The 20935-nt window shown below is 38.1% G+C and overlaps 1 protein-coding gene across 8 annotated transcripts in view; it reads left to right on the plus strand.

Moving 5' to 3' along the window:
• ESRRG (estrogen related receptor gamma) overlaps window positions 1-20935 on the plus strand; it is a 225847-nt gene that overhangs the window by 178855 nt on the left and 26057 nt on the right. The window lies entirely within an intron of this gene.

A 20935-nucleotide genomic window follows, 5' to 3' on the forward strand; every position in this document is an offset into this window, starting at 1 on the left:
AAAAGGTCAGCTTTTTCTCTTGTTTCTTAAGGTATTTTTCTTGTCCAGCAGATGAGTGAGCATGTTGGTGTGTTTTCATCAGCTCATTAGTTTTCTAATTTTGATAGTGGAACCTTATTAAGCATGAGAGTGGATAACCTTTCATTCCTCAGAGTAATAAGTCATTCTCATTTTAAATGTGTTTTTGGGACACCTTAATAGTAGAATAAATAATCCAGTCAGATATTTGTTTATCAGAGTTAAAGATATTTTATTTGTAGTTTCAAAAGAAAATGCAAAGAAATAGTCATGCTGTTTGTTTCTTTTCCCTTGTTCTAGCCAGTTCTTCTGGGTCATCTTGGATAAATATAAATGCAATCAAGGAAAAAAAATAATTTGTACCTTTATGAAGTGTTTTTTTTTTTTTTTTTTTTTACTTCAGAGGAAAGACAACAGCCTACAGACTTTAAAATAGTCAGTTGAAATTTAGTCATTCCCTGTGCCACAAACGGTGTATAAACAAGCTCTTGTATCACAAGCAGTGTTTTTCTGGTACAGTTAACTTATTTCTGTCTCCTTAAACTAGTTTGTCTTTATGCTTTGAATGCTACAGTAATTTCTTTAATCAAATTGATGGAAGTCCCTTTCCCAGCCCACACTGAAACCAATTTATTGGTCATGATACGGCGGCTATGTTGCTAACAGTCGTAACGAACTGTCAGGCAATATCGCAGTGCAGCTAATTTGAAGTCATTAGGTGTGCAGCGTTCAGGCAACAATTTGTTACAGTGGTTAGGAACACAGCTGACATTTCTGAATGGCTTTGTTCAGAGCAGTTCTAGATGAGCCCAAGCAAATTGTAAACTAATTTAAACATCACTCTATATTATAGGAGCTACTTTGTCTTACACTGGTTGCTAATAAAGCACCCCAAATTAAGTCAAAATGAGTTAAGCAGGTTAGTTTGAGTTTCATCTTTGGAAGATACCTAGATCACCTTAACCAAAATAGAGTAGCTCTCAAAGAAGTCAGTCATGCTCCATAGCAGTTGCAGGGGAACTTCTGTCAGTCTGATTTGTGAATATGCTGTGGAGCTTGGATTTGGCTTGGAGGGATGGGAAGAGCAGAGGGATGAGACTGAGCAGCCTTTAAAATGATGGCTTTGGTTAGTGTGGAAAAGGTATTGGATGCCATAAACTGGCCCTGAAAATATATAATCTGAATCACTTGAAGAACTTACCTGCCACAAGACAGCATTTTAGTACAAAGTAAGCTCAATCCACACCTACAGAGGTAAAGCCACCCTAGCTAGGTGTACTTACCTGATTTCATTTACAAATGAGAATTTTAAAAAAATAATAGACAATAAAGACAATCTCTTTATAAGCCTTTAGGTAACAGAGGACAGTGATAAAATCTGTGCTTCTTGTCTGGCATTTGATCACAAAAATCAAAATGCAAAAGAGCTGGACATGCTGAAGGGCAAATATGATGATCTTTTGTAGCTTGATTTTGAATGTTGGAGTAGGGCAGAACTTGGACTGGCTACACTCAGTTAATGTCTGGCACAAAACAGCGTCTGGAAGAGCCTGCATTGGTGCTGTCTGTTTGCGAAACTAACAAATGTTACTGGAGGCAGAAGCATAACGGGATGGGGAAAAGGATGAATTAGGAAAGAGGTGCAAATTGTGTAAAAGTTCACTGTAGCTTGGCAGACTAAGTAAACCCTTGGTGTAAATCTTGTAGAGTCGATTAATTACACCACTAGTGAATTTGTGCCTAGCACAGCAAAGCAGCAATCAGCAAATCTTTCTTTACTACAGTGATTTCTTAAGGTTCAGTGTAATTAAAGGCCCTTATATATCAGGTGTTTAATAACTAATAAAGATCTCAACTCTAAAGCATTGCAATGTAAAATTTGTCTTTGTGGAGGAAACCAAAGCAATGTTTTTGCTCTTCTGAAAAAAAGCCTTTTAATAGGATTATCTACAAAAGTGTAACAATGCGATATTCATTCTGCCCTGGCCAACCATTTCCCATTTCAGTCACAGACTAAAAAATGTTTTCAAATTATACAAAGTTCAAGTCCTTTCATAAAATCATTAGTATTTTTGTGGTATTGGAAATATTTCAATAGTTGCTTTTATTGAACAAAAAGTCTATACCATATACAAAAGGAAATATTGAAAGAAAAATATATATGGAAAGCCTTTATCAGTAAATAGAATTAGTGTCCTTGCATTTATAAATCAAATAAATGGAAAGTGTGTTGTTATGAAACATGACCATGTCTTATCTGAAGACGAAAAAGATCACAATGGCATTAGGAAATGCTTGACTTTAGTTAGAGAGGCGTAAGGGCACAAGAACAGATGATGGTGCCCTAATAGCCCTTTTTAAGAATGACAGGGCCCCGCCATTAGCATCCTTTTATATCCTTGGAAATTGCTCATGCCTCGCTTTTATGGTTCCTATCTGCCTGACTCTTTTTTATTTCTCTTTCAATTTCATCCGCGCTCGGATAAGCGCATGCTAACACAATATGATTGAGCTGTAAAATGGAACGCTGTCGCCTCTAATCTCTTTTATGTAGATATGGAGGTACTTCCACACTCCACTTCATTCTCTCTCCATTGTTGGCCTTTTTAGAATGTGTTGCCGAGTAATGGAGGCTCAGTCAAATATTAGAGCTAGGTTTCACAGGGTGTGATAAGAAGATTATCAGGCCAGCAGTCAGATCTATTGTTGTTCTTTGTGTCAGATTAAAATATTCTGATGTACTGTAACTTCGTTAGTAAAATACTGAAGGTGCTTAGGGAGAGAGGCTGATGCTGTTTCATCTCCTGCCTGACGAGGCAAAACTCCTATTAACTAACCTAAATAAATTGTAAATATATTAGGAAGCCTCTGCCAGATTTATTTTATTTTATTTTATTTTATTTTATTTTATTTTATTTTATTTTATTCTATTCTATTCTATTTTATTCTATTTTATTCTATTTTATTCTATTTTATTCTATTTTATTCTATTTTATTCTATCTTTTAAATATGGAAACCTTTCTTAATTCAGTATTTTGTGGTAGTTGAGTATCCTACCCTTCACATTTTATTTTAGGGAGTTTCCATTTCATTGGTTGCCTTATATTAATTAAACTTTTGCTGTCTAGGGTGGTTTTCTGCTGATACCTACTCACAGTACCAGTACGGTTTCAGCTGGATTTTTGTAACTCTCTCATTGAAATTCACCAAAATGTGCAACATTTTTTCATATTAAGTGGAGGCAGCAAACATTAAGCTCTTAAAAATGTGCATAACAGGAAGCTAAAGAAAAAATGTTCTCTACAAAATTTGCGTGCATGAAAAAACATCAACCAGAGCATAGAAATCAACTTTTTGCACTTAAGATGAAAAATTTGTTTGGAAACAGTAAATCAGACTAATACATCAAAAATAACTAGTTACATTATTTAGTAAAATAAGCCTGCTTGTCTTCAGCTGTTGTCCCTGTTTTGTTAGCAGTAACAGTGTTCAAGGAAGGGAATAGTTAGAAATTGATACTGCCACTGGTGCTAGTATTGGGGAAAAAAAAAAAAAGGCATGATTTTGATGTAACAAATACAGTGTTTTGAATATTTTAGTGTTAATGTTTTATGAAACACTGTTGTTCCAGCATACTCTTTGTGGAGGACAATATTTAAGCTTTCCTTTCCAAAGCAGCTCTCAGGGGTGTAATTTGACATTATAATGTTGAACAAGAACATGATTTGCTGCCAAGTCGTCATTTCTAAAATGCCCTTTTCTCACCATGTGTTTCAGAAATACCAGCCCATGTATGTAAAAGTTGACCACGATCACTTGTGTGGATTGTTGTTGAGGCAGCCCATAGAGAATCTCAGCTCTGCACGGGGGACAGGTCTTGGCTGTGCTGTATGTCTGTGCCGTGCTGCCTGCTGCTGTAAAATTTGTTTTTTGTGCTCAGCCTTCCCTAGTCCCTTGTGCTGCTAGCTGGATTTAGGGCCATTTCAGACACAACCCTGCAGCTTCTGAGAGCACCCCATCACAGGGTGCCTGTCCCTCCACAGACAGCTGGGCATGTAAGTGTGGTGTTCACTGCTCTTGTGACATGGAATGGAGGATGAGTTGTGAGGTGCTAAGAGGTTGGCAGGAATAATAACTTGAGCCTCCCGGGGAATCAGGACATCCTGCCCTTTCTCAAAGTGCTAACTGGGACACTTTATCAAAAGCCTGGTATCTGCCCTTCTTTTAACTCCTTCTACAAACATGCTTTAAGTACAGAAGCCAGACCTGCTCTCCCTGCGAGGGAAATGTTCTTGAACTCACAACTAGTGTGACATGTGATCTAAGGCAGGCCATTCCCTGGGCCTTGAGGGTAGAGATTTCAGCCAAGAGGTTTCTCAAAAACAAATGACTTCCTTGACCTCTGGCACTGAATTGTACAATATGAGAAATCAGCAATTGGCTACCAGTTTTATTTTTGAGCATTAGCGTGGATGGACCACCCAGCACTGCCTGGGTTTAGATCACCATGTTGATTCAGGGTTCTCTAAGTAGAATGGGACAGCAGTGTGCCTAAAATGCCAGCAGTTCATCTGTCCTGGTATTTGAAGTGCTGGGAATGGTGGCAGTTTTAAATTTTTCATATTTTGAAAAGAATATCACAGAAAAGGGTTAAGTGATCTTGCAAGGTAGGGAGGAAGAGGTAGGATGATGCATGAATAAACATGTCAACAAGTCTCCTAGCATTTTCAAAACAAAACAAGGGTAGTAACCAAAGGATCTGTTCAGGTTTTTAAAAATTTTCAACATACCCAGCTGAGATACAGTGCTGAGTTATTCTTGATTAATCTGTTGCTGAAGTCAGTGGCAAAATTTCAACAGATTTCAGTACAAAAGAGTAGTAGGCTTTGTGTACAACTAGAGATGTACACACTCTAAATGTGTCTGCTAGTTCCAGTACAGAAGTGAGGGAGACAGCACTAGAGAGGTGAGAAGGTTTTTAATAATGCTAGACATAGATGTCCTGGGGTAAAAAAAGCACTTTAGTTTCCAGGTTAGTTGCTTTTGGCATTTTTTTACTTGCATTAAATTAACTGAAGGGAAAAAAATAATCTCAAACATATAAACATTTCATCACCTGAAAATTATACGTGATTATAAAATAAATGTGCAGTAAAACTCAAAAAGGCACCTGAACCTCCTGCTAGTTATGACTTCAAAATCTGTACCTATTCTTGAAAAGCTTATCTAAGAGTAATCATCACCAAAAGCATAATAAAGTCAAAAAATGGAATTAACAGGTAACAAAAGAGCTTGGCTCAATCATTATCTTTTATCATTGTGGGGGGGGTTTAGGGAAGAAAATCCCTTATTTAAAATGGTCTTCTTTCAAGATCAGAATTAAACAGTGACTTTGTGTCTCTATTAAGTTCACCTTTTATTCCTGTACAAGTACTTGCTTTTCCTTCTGAGTGACTGTCTCCTTTTCTTGTTTTGTTGCTTTTTTTTTTTTTAATCAGTCCTCTCCCTCCACCCATGCCCCCAACATTCACACTACACTGTCTGACTGTTGCACTTTTTTTTTTCCCAGTGTCCCCCTTTATCTGCCTCAACCAATCTCCAAATGAATGCATGTCTATCATGGCCTTAGCTTTGACACTCTGGATATATTGATTAATAGTTGCCCTAAGCTCCTTTTAGCAAATCAAATTTTCACTTTTAGCAAGGATTTCGCCTCTGATTTATTCAGCAAAGTGAAATGCACTAAATTGACTTTGACATTCAGGGAAAATGGCTGAAAAACAAAGAGGGGAGGAAAGAGATATAAATTGTGTGGCAGCTGGAGACTTCAAGCATAAAAGAGGCCGTTTTCTATAGAATATCAGTGGTTAATTTGGAAACATGCATTTAAACAGGAGTATAAATTATTTTCTTAAAATTAGATGTTTTTTCAGACTGAGGGTTTGGGATATAGTAAGGTTTACTTAGCAAAATGCAATATATTCAACCCAGATTCATCACTTGCTAATCATGGTGCAAGTGTGGGACCCACTTTTGTTGCCACTAATAATTATTATGTTAAACGAGAGACAAAGAGGTTTCTGAGTAGTTTTATAATGAGGTGCTAAATTGGTAAATATCTTCCTACCATTGCATTATGTTGTTCACTCCTGTAGCCCTTTAAAAATAAGAAATGATTAATAAAAAGAGAGCAAATCAACAGTAATGAATGCCAGTGCTTTTCATTTTCTTTCTATAAACAAAAATGGCTAGTTTCTGAGTCTTAAATGCAAAAGTACAAAATTATATAGCAGCCATTTGCTATTATTCTTCCAGCAAAATCCAGAGCGTTGTATTACCCTGGGTGACTTGTAGACTGAGTTAGAGATGTTGTATGCTCACAGATGTTGCATGACTGAAGTACCAGGAGGCTGAAAATGCCCCCTTTCATATTTGCAAGTGTTCAAATGCACTGCTAAATGGAATAAAGGAGAGGGGAAAAGAAGGAGAAAAATTATTATTCTGTTCCATTAGCAGATCTGGATGTTTTTGAGGGGGTGTACAAATATGCAAACTAAAACTGCAGGAAATTGTTTGGACTTGTTCTGTGATCAGATTCTACAGCAAAAATGAAAAAGAAATACAGATGGTAGTTTGCTCAGTTAATCTATAGAGACAGACCAGGAGCCTTTGGTAGGATCAGTTGTCATGAGTGTACAAGTCAAATGTGCTGTGGCCAGCCTCTGTTGTTCAAGGATCTGGCCCTGAAGGGATAAATCCCCATCAGTAGTCAGTGTATCAGTGGGAGCTGAGAGTTTCCTTTGTCCCCTGTGTGTACTCACCACCTCAGGACTCTGCAGCATTGTGCAGAATCAAGGTTTAAGCAAGTATTTCCACTCAGGGGACGACAATACTCACCTTTGTACCCACTTCTTGTGTGACAAACAGGTTTACTAGATTAGGTCTGTGTAAATTGCAGATGACTCAGTAGAAGTTTTCCTTCTTCTAAGCCAACAAGGAATTAATCTTATTACCAGAGGGTAAGAGGTCTAAGTGTATCTTAACCTTTTTAATTTTATTGTAATCTCTGTTCTTTTTTTTTTTTTTTTTAAGCAATCTGGATGTGAGGCTTCAATAATAATAGCCTTTGCAAGTGGAACAAGCATCCAGAGTGCCATCCCTGACATAGCAGGCATGTGACTACTCCATCATTCCATCACCACCCCCCATAATTTAGCTCAACTTTATTAAAAGACCACTGGTTAAAAGTACACTGTATGAAAGAATTGAAACTTCTGAAATAGTCTTTGAAGGGGTGTCCTTTCCCAAACTGTACAGTTCATACCTCAAGGGTGACCAGCTTCTTACAAGTACTGTATGGCTGCAAGGCAGGAAGATGCCTTGCTCAGAAACACAGGGAGAAAGTTGGAACAAATCTTGACATTATTCCTTAAGTGAGCAATTTGCAGAAGAGACAAATTCAGCAGAACTGAGCCTGTCATTCATGTTCACTAAGTATCACTTCTGTATTTACTGGACTCGTCTCCTCTAGAAAAATAAAGGTTTTTTTCAAGCAGATTCACAGTTTAATGAGCATCCAAACAAAGAGTGTTTTTTTTTAAGTTCTAAAATTCCTGAAGGCTTTGTTGGAGATAAGATGATCAATTTTATATGTCATTTAAATTGGCCTCTGAAAAGATCATAGGAGACACTGAGAATGCAGAAGTAAACTTAGAGCAACATAGCCCTCTTATGGGAACTATTTAGGCCATTTTAAACTAAACATTTGACTTAGTAATCTAACTAAGCCTCCAGCAAAAATATATTTACTTTGTTCTGGGTGGGGAAGAAAAGAGCACCTTCTCGGTCATACATATTGACACTGTAAATCCAGGATGGGAGGAAGGAGGCGGGGGGAAGAGCCAGTTGCTTAGATTGGATTTAGAGCAGACAGGTCTCCACCTGTATGACTGGGTCAGAGACACAGGATGGTCTAGTTTCCTAAAGTCAGCTGAGACCAGTTAAATACTGTAATTCTAAGAATGCCTCTACTTTCTCTCTGGATAAGTTCGGCTTCACACCTGCTTAACCTACATTAGAATAGGATTAATTACCTGAATTGCAACACCCCCTTAGCCAGTCAGCACGTTTCTGGCAGGGCACATGGTGACCTGGGTCTGGTTATATATAGTGTATGGATAACAGGGGAGCACCTGGGTTGTAATGGCAGGGCTCAGTCCAGCCTGATATAAGAATCAGCAGTTTTTAAAAAATGAGTCTGCAGTAATTGCCTTCTGCAGCAGCTGGATCATACAAGGGCTTTATGAACTCCTGTCTTCATTGGTAGTAAGCTTTTTTGTTGGGCAATGCTCAATTTATGCACGCACATATAAATATACAGGCATGTATGTGTGTGCAGAAAGAATCCAAAGAAACTCAGAATCCAAAGAGTGCAGGTACTGGATGCTCCTGTATTTAATTACTTAGATGAAGCAGTTACTTGACTGTAACTTTTGACTCAGTGTTCAGTGTTACTTTAATTCATCATCCCCAAGTTTAATACTGCATAGCAGGCAGTATTAAAATATTTTGGTGATTCTTCATGCAAGAAAACACATGACCTGCCTTTCATTTGAAAACATGTTCTGGAAAGTTCTCTGGGAATGTGTTGGTCTGGCCAAGGTATTTTCCACACCAAACTTCTGAGGCATGTATTATAGATGAGTGGAAATTTCACAGCATAGCTCTGACTCTTCTCCCCAAGATGTTTTCATCTGCCATGTTGTGCACCATCAGTTTCAATCAGCTGCATTAACAGCTGAGGTGAAATCAAATACTGCAATGAGAAACAACTACAGTTGCAGAAGGCTCCAAGTTCCATGGAAGTGGCGCTCACAGAGTCGAGTCAGCTCGCTCAGCAAGTCCTGACATGTTACGCGTGAGAACACTGGAGCAAAGAGTTGTGGTGAGGGTGGAGAAGAGGCGGGGGCAAATCTACAGTTTTCATGCATCCAGCTGTTGGAGAGATTAAGGGGGAACAGTTTAGCAGATAATGACTGCTGCTCATACATTTGTTCAAAGAAGTTGCACTTCTGGCATAAATACATCATGACACTGGCAGGCTGCAGGGTGTATTTTTAGCCAGAGATTTCTTCTGGCTATGCTTTAGCATCATGCCTACCCTGCTGAACAGTCATTAGACTCCAAACTTGCTACGATTCAAGCTATATCTGGTAACATATAAAACTTTCTGTGACCCTTGTATCTCTCATTAATTAACTCTGCTTGCAGTGAGAAGAATTTAAGAGTCCTTCCCCATATCAGTCTCTTGTACAAAGCCATTCTACTCTGTGATCTGTCCTTCACTTTACTACTTTGAAGTTTCCCAGAGATAAAGTTAACTGTTGGGTAGATTCAGGAGCAGGTTGCTTAGTGTCAGTGAATCGTCAGCTGCAGATATAACATGCAAAATGCATAGTGAATTCCAGATTATCACTTCATACAGTGAGATTATAGGAGTAAATTTTGAAGAGCTTCTTTGTGTTTTGAGTTATTTGAATATTTTCTGGACCCCATCAATGAATTATGCTGAATGCTTTGCTGAGTATCTTCAACCCAAATTTGGAGTTTGCAGGATTGCACCTTGCACATCAGTGGTGATGAGTAATTTGCTGTGTTCTATAATCCTCATATGTGAAGCCCACCATGGGCTCTGTAATCGAGAGGCCACTGGTAAACAGGGTGCCCCAGACAGGCAGTGCAGGTAGGACTGGGGACAAGCTGGGCACTGCTGTTCAGGGTTATTCCTGCTTCCTCTGTACCATAAACCTACAGAGGGCAGTGTCTGACAAGAGGCTTAGATGGGCATTTCAGAAGATAAAGAGGACAGGCTGTTGACAAGGAACATTAGCGTGTTCATAACCAGCAGTATCATAATCAGCCAGCATCAGTGACAGACATAAAATCTTTCAAAGAACCTGCTAGGAGGAATTAAAAATACACCTAAAACCAGCTTGCAACAGGGTGATGGGAGCATGGGCTGCCATGGATCTCCTGAGTTCCAGTGCTGCAGCCAACATAGATGAACTCCAGTTTGCCATTGATGGCTGCACAGACAAGTGTACTGCCTCTGTGGTAGAAAGTGGTAGCTATTTATATACTGAATGGCAATACTAAACAATTTAGGAGATGCAGTGAAGTGTGTCGTATCCAATTAAAAATGCAGTGAGAATTTTAGGTAGGCAAAATGTAATTATTTAATTGGAATTTGACCAGGATGCTTTTCCACTGTTAAAATAAGTATAAATTACATGAGCTATAAAACTTTAAATTATGAAAATATTTTGAGGTCTTTGAGCATGGTAATTGGAGCTATATATTCAACTTTGTTTTTAACCTGACACTTCATAATGGCTGTTCCCTAAAGCAAGGAGTTTTTTCACATTATCGAATATCCCTTAGTGAAGCAAATTAGCAATCAGTCTGGAAAATATTTAAGTAGTACAATCACATTATTTACACAGGCACTTCCATTGTGCAGCATTCTCCGTGTTCCCAAATATATGTAGGATCACTTCCTCAGCTGTCAACATTCACGCTCGAACCTCCCTCTTTAGTAAAGCTTTATATGAAAATCCATTTAGGCCAATAGAAAGACTTGCCTTGATTCCACTGCTTTGGATCAATCCCTAAATATGCAGGAAACAATCTGTAACCTGTATGGACCTCAGAGCTTTATTATTTGCCTTCTGCTTGAATTACCACTGTTGTGTAAATGGTAGGGGACTTTGTGCAATTCCTTGCACTAAGCTTTTTTTTTCTTTTAGTACTTCTTTTTATTATTATTAACGAGAAAGAGAATCCTACTGTGGAGAATTAGAGTCATTTACTTCAAGCTGAATAAGAGTCTGCTCTTATCTAGAACCATATTTCGGTGCTTACAGGAACATCAGCATCTGGCCAGAATGGTAGAATGTTTGCTGTGACAGAAACCCTGCATTTAGTACTTGGAATAATTTTAAAACAGCATCCAGCATACCCCTGGAAATAGGTTCCCTGATGCTGTGGCCACAGTCAGTGATTGTAGTTGCTTGAATTATGTTGTCCAAAATACATTCTGCAGTTAGCTTCCTATCAGGTTGAGGAATTCCAGGTATTTATTCTGTATATTTTGTGCTTGTGGGGACTGCTCTTCTGGGGTTCCCTGAATTAGAACCACTTCTATCTTTTTTATGCAGTTTTCCCCCCTCCCCCCTCATTTAGTGGAGGGTTTTTTTGCAATGGAGTTTTGCTCTTCGGGTTTTTGCTTGCTGCTTTTTAAGAACTGAAGGCACCGTGAGTCCTCTCCTGGTACTCTCATTGATACATTTGTGCAGTGCTGAGGTACAGGCTCCATGTTACATCCATACTTGGCTCGTTATCCTCTTATCAAGCTCTTTGCATCCCTTTGTTTATTTGAGGAGACAGGAAGACTGTGTGAAGGCTGCTTAGTCAGGGATATCAGCGTTGTTGGCAGGGGAGTGATTGCCAGTTGAAAAACAAGGCATTATTGCTCATTTTTTCCCTCTTATTAGTTTGATTACATTTGCAAATCAAATCAATCCATCAGACATGATCAGGCCTCGTCCGCATTTTAAGGAATAGTAATCTCCGTCTAATAAGATGCAAATGTGTCACATCGGTAAGTAACCAATAAATCATCGTCTTGTCTTTGGCAATCATTAAATATCAGAACCAACAGTCAATTTTTAGTATTTTCAATTTGCGATATGCCGCTGGAATATAAAGATAGATGGACGTAATTACACAAACCAAACACTATTTCAGTTCATTCCAGACAGCAAATTTAGTGGAAGGTATAACTGGCTTGTCATCACACTACATTATTCCTGGCGGTTCATGCAAAGTTCACAGACAAGCTTCAAATGGACATTGCTTTTTTTTACTCTCCTTAACAACATTCCCACTACCACCACCAAACTTCAATAAATGACTTGAAATGCTGTAGGACATCACTTCCATCAGTGCACAAAATGACACAGGAAGAGAAACATTACCCCTTTTCTTAGTTGCGGGCACCTTGTGCATGTGTAAAACTGAAGGCCAGAAGTTTCCTAACACTTGCTGCATTATTTCTCTCTCTTTCTCTTCCTTCAGATGTTTTAATCTGAAATGTCAGTATTTCCTCAGAGTAACTTTTCACAGTTTTTTCAAGTTACCTCAGGTTTAGTAATTACAAAACAAGCAAAGAGAGACAGGGAGAAGGATTGGCGCACCAGCTTCCCTCCCTCTCTCTTCTCATCCCCATCTTTTAGAGGAGTGAAAATTCAAATTGTTTTTCTTCATCCTTTTTTTTTTTTTTAATTGATTTGGGATTTGGGAAAATTGATTGCCTCATGTGCATCCCAGGCATTAATTGATACATTTATTGTGTGATTCGCGATGTCTTGCTTTCCATTAATGACTCTTATTTGTGTACAACAATTTACATGCTTTTCAAGAAAGAAAGAGGCATAAGATTACACACTGGCAGCAGGAGTGGCAAAATAAACCAGAGCATCATCTTAAGCAGCATAGCTTTTACCTGGATATTTTTGACAGATCTATTATTGTAGGGTACAGGCCCTAAAATTGCATACCTGCAGGGAGACTGCTAATTTCAACAGGAATTTGGGCCTGTTGGAAATGATATTACTGGTCCTTCTTACAGTGTTGAGTGACATGAGAGAGAGAGAAAGAGTGCAAAATACTGTCTCTCTGCTCTGACACAAGCAGCTATGCGGAAATAAGAAAAGAGGATTTTGTAGGCTTGTGCTGACTTAATGTAGGTTTCCAGTACACCAAAGCCAGACAGTGGGCTTACTGTGCTTGACCTTAAGAAACTTATTGCCTTGAGCTGTGTGCCCTGAGTGTACCTGCTGCTGCAGCATCCTGTTAGTTGTGTTTCTCTCAGCTAACTTTTTTTGGGAAGCTGAACCTCAGGTGCTTTGGAGTGATTTGTGGAGAGAAGCTTTAGTCTCCTCTGTGAGAAGATAGTTTTCACAGTAGCAGTTTGATTTGTTTTGGTAAATGAATGAAATGGAAATTAGTGAAGAGGCTTTCTAGTGAGCACACCGACTTGGTTTGGGTATCTCATCATGTTGAGCAAAGGGGTGGGGAGAGTGGTTGTAAAAACATGAACATGTAAGTCCAGGTAGACGCTGCATGTTACTCATTCTTGGTATCAAAACTCATGTTCTTTAATGAGAGGAAATTGCAAAGAAATAGTTGTAAGCTGCACACAGTGTTGATTCCACATGCCAGAGATTTAAACTTAAAATGTACCATCAATTAACAAAAATCTCTTGTTATTCTGAAGAAAAAGGTGTTATTACCAGTATATATAGATTTTTATCCCCAAACTGGTGTCAGTCTCTAGCAGCTTTGTGAAAACAAGAGGTTTATGCCAGATCTTAATGAAGCAACTAAGTAATTGTAGCTCTAGTCTCAACAAAGTCTGAGATTCCTGGCATTTTATATGAATATATTCCTGGATGTTCCATACCTAAGTTTCTAGACCAGTGCTGCTGAATTGTCTTGCAAAAGTCTCTCATTTTTGTAGTCTCCAGACACTGGTAAGGAAAAGCTGCACACAGAGGTAATGTGCCTAAGAAGCTCAGCACCAGAACCTTATGTTCTGTCTAACCATTTTACATACTACCATGGTATGTTTAATTTGCTTCTTCATCAAATCAATAATTGATCTAATTGAAAAAACTGGCAGAACTACAGTTCTACAGTTCAGCCTAACTACCAGTATGAGTGTTTTCAGGAAATCAGAGATGTTGCACAGCTACACAAGTGACATTTGTATTAGTGCTGCACCTTTGCTACCAATGTGTAGAGAAACAAACATTACTCAGGTGCAGCACCTGTACCAATTGATCACTATGCTATCAAAATTAATCACCTGGCATTCAGCACAGAGAATAAAATTTACATCTTAATGTGTGACACTTAGTACAGCATGTACACATATGAACTACTAAAAATTATACTATTCACTCCTGTTGGAAAGTGTGCATCGATTTTTGTAGGCCTGGCAGGTCTTGTTTTTAATGTTAATATTAAATGTTTGGGGTAGGTGCTACATCCTTTCAAATAGAAACTTATACAGGAGTATGTAATAAAATACATTGTGATCCTGGAGTTGTATGTCTCATATCCTGGCCTCACTCTCACAAGAAAAAGGAATTTTTGAGGATATTTAGTGCTTTGCAGAAAATAACCTGTGTGAAGGGAAATAAATAAGTAAAGTTTGGCAGTGTACAAAATTGGATGGCCCAGCAATGGTGCAGGTGCATTGGCTGACAGTGTGGAGGAGCTTGTGTGAGAACAGAACAAACTCCTACTGACAGGAGTGTTCAGTTATGCAAAGTCTGGTCAGCATCCATGGGGTTGGCAGAAAGATCTAGGCCAGGTGCACCAACGGCAGGATGAGGATTCCAAAACACTAATTTTAAAAGGAAGAAATAAAGATTGCAAGTTTACATTTTGTATAATTGCAGAGCTAGTGGGGTTTTCAATTATGGCAAAGCCTTAGTCATTAGCATAGGGTAATCACCTTTGCTGTTTAAAGAAAAGTAATAACAATAGAAAAGGTATTGTACATTGACACATGGAAATATAGTGCTTTTCAGAGAAATTTTGTGGGGATTTTTTATTATGTGGCTAATTACATATTTACATGTATGGCACTAGCAGAGCCATAACAGTCCATTGGGTAAATAATATGCATTTTAAAAAACATTTATAAATATGTATTTATTTGATGGACCAGAACGGGTTTTTGAAGTCATTCTCATCCACTGAGTAAATAATATATGGATTGCTTTTAAAAATAAATATGTATTTCTCCAAAAGACATTCCAGGCAATTGGGTAAATAATATGCATTTTTCATATATTAAAAAAATACATAAAATGTATATAAATCTGGTCTAAATATGTATCTTACTGAGCAAAATGACTCGAAAGGTGTCAGGCTTAGCTTTGAAATTTCTGTTGAGAATTGTCAGTTTGTATCACAGCCCAGAGTTAATTAAATGTATTTTATGCATTTTCATACATACAGTATAATATCAATGTCTGTTTACAGTTTTACAACACTGGTGCACTGGTGCACCTCTCACTCAGTGCTGTAAAGTCAGCACTACGTGGTCAAAGTCCTAGTTTTACTTTGTGTTCATCCTAATGCAATGCCAGACACATTCATTTCATGGCCATAGTCCTGCATCCATAGAAATACATGGAGAAAAATGGTCACCTAGTAGGAGCTATTTCAAACTCTCTTGTATTGCTCAGTTTTAACCAAGAAAAGGTCTACAAAGTATATTCAACATTTCTGAAAAGCAAATGAAGGAAATAAATGGATAAATGGCCTAAACTACTTAGAAAAGGGGCTTCATGTTTTCTCATACTTAGCCCACTAGCCAACAGTGACCAGTAGACCAAACGAGCATGAAGAGCAAGTGTTAAAGTTGAGCACCATCATTTTCTAAATATTTCAGCCAGTTTATCTCTTCATATATTTCACATATTTTACAGAAGTGTTGAATAGACAATGTAGACCTTTTTCTGGCTAAAATATTCGTTGTTGTTTTCAGACATTAAATGAAAAAAAAAACCAGCATAACAGCCCTGTTAATTTATTTATATATATTGTATCTGTAGTTTGCACAGAAAGACTGTGAGAAAGAGAAGGACTTTGTGACTCCAGCAGAATTACAGAGAGAGACAGTGGAAGATTTGGGAGGCCAAATTCTTCCTCATATTTTTCCTGTATAAGTGTACCTCATGCTACATCTATGCTTCTGACATCACCTATGATACAGGTGATGAAAACTGCTGATGTTAGTAAGTTAGTTTGCTCCTTGACAGGAGTGTATTTGGCAAGTGCCAGGTATAAATGACTTGTGCCCTGTGCAGTCAGGATAGCTAAGCGGGGTTTTGACAGAACAGATGAGAAAATTCTCACCCCCTTCCTTCTCAGATCACTGATAGGGCACTTATCATCCATAAGGGAAGCCACAGTAAATGTCTGGTGACCATAAAGAACAATCAGCAAGAAACAGATATTTGAAAGCTGACGTCTGGGTCAAGGAGAAAGCCAAAGAAACAGGAGATGATCCAGCAGTATTGGCATGTGAAAATTTTGATTTAGACCTCTCTAATGGTACATTCTCACAAAACACAACTGTGCTTTCTGTGTAATCTCTAAAATTAATGATGAATGTGCCCAAATACCTGATGGTAGAGCACATTTGAGGTATACTTAGTGGGTGCAAGAATGTAGAAATAGGGTAAAGATTGCAAAATAAAACCCAACTCTAAGCTTTTGAGAGCACTGAGAACTGCATAGTAATAAAAAGTGTAGGTAAATTAGTGTGGACCAATTAAGGAGAGGGCATTGCTGATGGCACTATAAATTGACATACTGGTGCCCAGAGGGAGTAAGAGGGTCTGATAGCAGAAGAATGCAAAAAAAAAAAAAAAAGAGGAAGGCTGAAAGCAATGGTGAGGGAAACGTGGATACATGAAGTATCTCTGGGCATACCTAACACTTCTCTGTAAAGCACAAAAGTAACTGAGATACTATGGAGTGCTTGCCTGGTCGTTATCAGTCATCGCTGTGCTGAGACACGGTTGCTGGACTATGTCATCATGCTGAACATGAAGGGAGAGAAGGAAGGTAGTGATACTAAAGATCATCTAGGGAAGGGAGTCTTTGTCTTAAAAGATGGGAGACATGAAATAAAATGTGAAGGTGCTGAAGGATAAGATGACACAACTGCAAAAGAAAGAGTTTGTATCTCAGTCACTCTGTGGCCATATTGAATATGACTGTTAAATTCTTTGTATAATTAAAAGAGATAGGAGCATTCATACATTTTGTTGCAAATTGATATGATCTTTTTTGCCAGTGATCTGAATAAGATTGTACTATAGTTTTTAATTTAGCAGATTAAGAAGCACAATTAAAATATCATGAAAAAGATCATAATCTAAACCTCTGGGGTTTTTTTGCTTATCCCTGCCAAGTTGATAACAAGAGCCGGTGTATGTAACAATTACCTCCACTACTGTAAATTTACTCTAGTTTGTGGGCAGAAGTGTTAATAAATACCTTGCAGTATTCCAGAGGGAGAAGCTTTCCATCTAATTAATAAAACTGGGAAGAATACCCAAGACAGTGAACCATATCTTTCTTATTAGTGTTGGCTTCTACAAAGGAGAATCCCTCAATCTCAACACATTAGTAAATGTCATACTCCTGGGTTGCACTGAGACCTCTTGAAAAACTGCTGATTTGCTGTGGAGAAAAAATCACCACAGACTTCAGAAACAATTCAGCTAGGGAATACCAAGTGTAGAAAATCAGTGTAAAACATGGCATGCATTATAGCAGCTACGATTTGTGCCCCGTTTGGTGAATATTCAAAGAGGAAACATACAATTATACCCCCATAGCCCTTCCTTTTTTCGTCTGTCCTAATGCTGATATCTTTTTCTGTGTCTGAATGTGGCCTTACTGCAGTCAGGGGTTTTTTGAGACTTAGCAAAACCTCTCGTTTGTGTGTTCTCTAAAGCAGGTTTCCTAAAAACACTAAAAACTATTCATATATAAGATACATGCAGCTGTTCATTAAAAAAAATAAACCCAAAAATCACTTGAAGAAGGAAAATGTTTTAAACTCAATACTGAAAAGAAAGTCTTTCCCAAAATATGTAAAGCTAATTACTTTTTCCTTTGCAGTAATTCGTATTTGGCAAAAATAAACTCTAACTATGCCTCATCTAGTTCTGTTTCAAGGTAGCTTGCATTAAACTGCAAATTAACTTTCTGACATGCACAAAATTCCTTACTGTACTTTATTAAAATCATACAGTAATCTTAAATTACGGAATATTGATAGGCATTGTCTAACAGACTAGACATTTACCATAGAGGTTAAAACGTCATGTGTTTCATTTGTAAAAAAAAAAAATATATATATATATATATAAGGTGGTATTTATGCATTTTCTTGCATTATAATTATTTTTATTAGATCAACGTAGCAAACTGGTATTACTGCCTCAGGTAGAAATATAAATAACATCTTTGTATTTACTTCCTACTTGAAGTTCTTGCTCTTAAAAATTCTCCTGCTGTATATATTTGTAGCTGCTTTTTACTCTACTGATACGTGTGATGGGGAGGATAAAAAGACATAAAGCCACAGAGCTTATCTGTGAGGTTGATGCTAATTTGGCTAAATGAGTCCACCTGATGGAAAGCAGAGAAGGTAAAAGATCTGCCAGTTTCTTTGTCTACGTCCATTCTTCTCAATTTTCCTAGTGCATTTTTTAACAGATATCTTCACCAATTTCTGGTAAATTATAAAAGTATTAGAAAGCAATTTAAAGTCCTGTCCAGGAATTATAGCCTGGTGGTGTCTGTATAGTCTAGTATGTAAATGTTGGGTTATTTTACCCATTAAGAATGTTTATGAGGCTTCCGCGTGCACTGCAAGGAGCAGATCAGTTCACACCATGTACAATGAATACTCACCATACGTACAGTTTCCGTAAAGCATGTTAAAAGCAGATACTGATCCTTAAAGACCATACATCAAGCATCCTCAGCATTATGCCAGAGGAACCTGAATCATGCATTCCCTTGCCTGTCTTCATATGGAGCTTTGTTGACCAGTGACCCTTTGTGACTCTGTTCCCTGTTTCAGAAAATACTTCTTTGATCTGACCTGCGTGATTACATTATTATTTTGTCCTTCAGCAAAGACAGGTGTTTTTTTTTAATATTAGAAGAAAGGACATATTTAATAAGCAAAGAATACAAGTTAATGAGCAGGTGATCTTTATTCATTTTGGTAGCTTTCAGAATACTCTGGGTTTGCTCAGTACAAATGCGTGCGTACACAGGCTTATGCAAACACACACTAATACATGCACCTGCCTGCTTTTGTGGCTATGATAACACCATGGATCTTCCATATCCATTATTTTCATCTTTCCACAGTAGCAGACCATTGAGAGCTCAGTTGCTGTGATTTTGAAATTCTTACCCTGGGGAACATCTCTCTAAGCTCTTCTCTTCTGAGCTTCACTTCTTAGGAGTAGGTTCCAAACACCTCAAAGAAAGGCAGCCCAAATTCTGAAGCTTCAGTTTTTAGGAAACTATGAACTGAATACTATGGGTCATGGACTCCTGCCTTCAGCAGTGATCAGTCTCAGGGGAGGGGACATGAACCCCATAGTAGGCAGAAGCCTCAGGAAAACTATTTTGAATTCCTTATGCATAGATATTAGGTGAAATAAGGAGGAAAAATATCCTTGTCCTCTTAATTTGGATTTGGAGTATTAATACCTGGAGCTATTCTGGCTGTCCATGTAAGCATCAGCTCCCTCTCTGAATTCTTGGCTTCAGTGACATCCTTTGGCAATAAGTTCTCCAGTGCAGGTACTCTGGGAATGAAGAATTTCCCTTTGTCTTCCATTTTGAATTTCCTGCATTTTACTGTAGTGGTACTTGGTCTGTGTTTTGAGACAGAATAAAAGCTTTAGAATTACTTTTTATATCACTCATTTGTTTACACTTCTACTGCATTCTCTTGTACATCACTGCTTTGAGGAAGGTAATTCCTGCTGAGACTCTTTTCATAAGAGTTTTTTTAGCTACTGCTTTACTTTCTCTGAACCTCCTCTAAATTTGTCATGTTTTCATTGGCAAGGGCCAATCACTCTGTTAATCTATTAGAAATCAGAGAGTACTGATGATATTTTTATTTTAACTTTTCTTGCCTTCTGAAATGCTTTTAGCCTCAGCCATGAGCATGGCATCAGCTTCACGACTGACTGTGGGCTACTGGAATGGGTACTAATAGATGCAGTTTCCAAGCTAATGTTTTCACACTCTTCCCTGGACTCTTTCAGAATTGGTCAGGAGCTGCAGCTCTCCATTTCTTTTTCTCACCTAGAGATCATTTAGTCAGCCTTGTCTCACTCTGGAGGGACTAACACTGCATACTCGGAAGGCCTCCTGTCTTAAATTAAAGAGGGCATTGATGGAGGTCACCTCCATAACTAGGACATAAACTACATTCTGGTGTTGCAGGTACCAAGAGCATATATAATCCCCTTGTTTCTTTAACTTGCTCTGAATTTTAGAAGTATTTTCATTTTCAGACTGAAAATAAAATAATGTCGGACAATGTTGCATGAAATTGCATCTCTGGTGCTGCCTCCAGTGAAAGCCTATCATCTAACTTCACCTCTGTGCCTCTGCTCATGATAATGCATTTAGAAATCAGGGATGGTTGCTTTTTTCAGTCTCAGAAGCAAGTGACCTGGATTCACTTTTAAAAATATGATTTGCAAACTTGTTGACTGGGATTCTTCTTTTGGAGGATAACTTGATTTGTCCACATAAATTCCCTTTGTCAAATTTAATAGATGGATAAGGTGACCCCTTGACTTCCATATAAAAATTCACAGTTCTTAAAAAATATGTAGTTTTGTGGGGGAAGTGTTAAGGAGTTTTGCATCTTTAAGAAACCAAACAAATTCCAAACTGAATAGCAGAGACAGAGAGGGAAGGTTGCCTTTCTGCAAGCCGCCAGCTTTCCCAAGTGTCTCATCCTCTCCCCTCTGTCATCCTGAGGCAATGTGCCTGCATTTGTGTGTAGATTTATAGTTTATCTTTATCTATGGCTTCATCTGTAGGTGGCTATTATAGCCGCCTTGCCTGGATATTGTTTGGGCCTGATAGATCTGTCTGTAGTTCATCAAAGGGGAGCTGAGTGGCTAAAAGCCATTGGGTCCAGCTGAGGATGAAATACGAGCCATCAGCCTTGGTAATGGCTGTAAAATTTCATAATTACACGGCCTTTATTACATT

This window comes from Vidua chalybeata, chromosome 3 (assembly GCF_026979565.1).
Source record: "Vidua chalybeata isolate OUT-0048 chromosome 3, bVidCha1 merged haplotype, whole genome shotgun sequence".
NCBI lineage: Eukaryota > Metazoa > Chordata > Aves > Passeriformes > Viduidae > Vidua > Vidua chalybeata.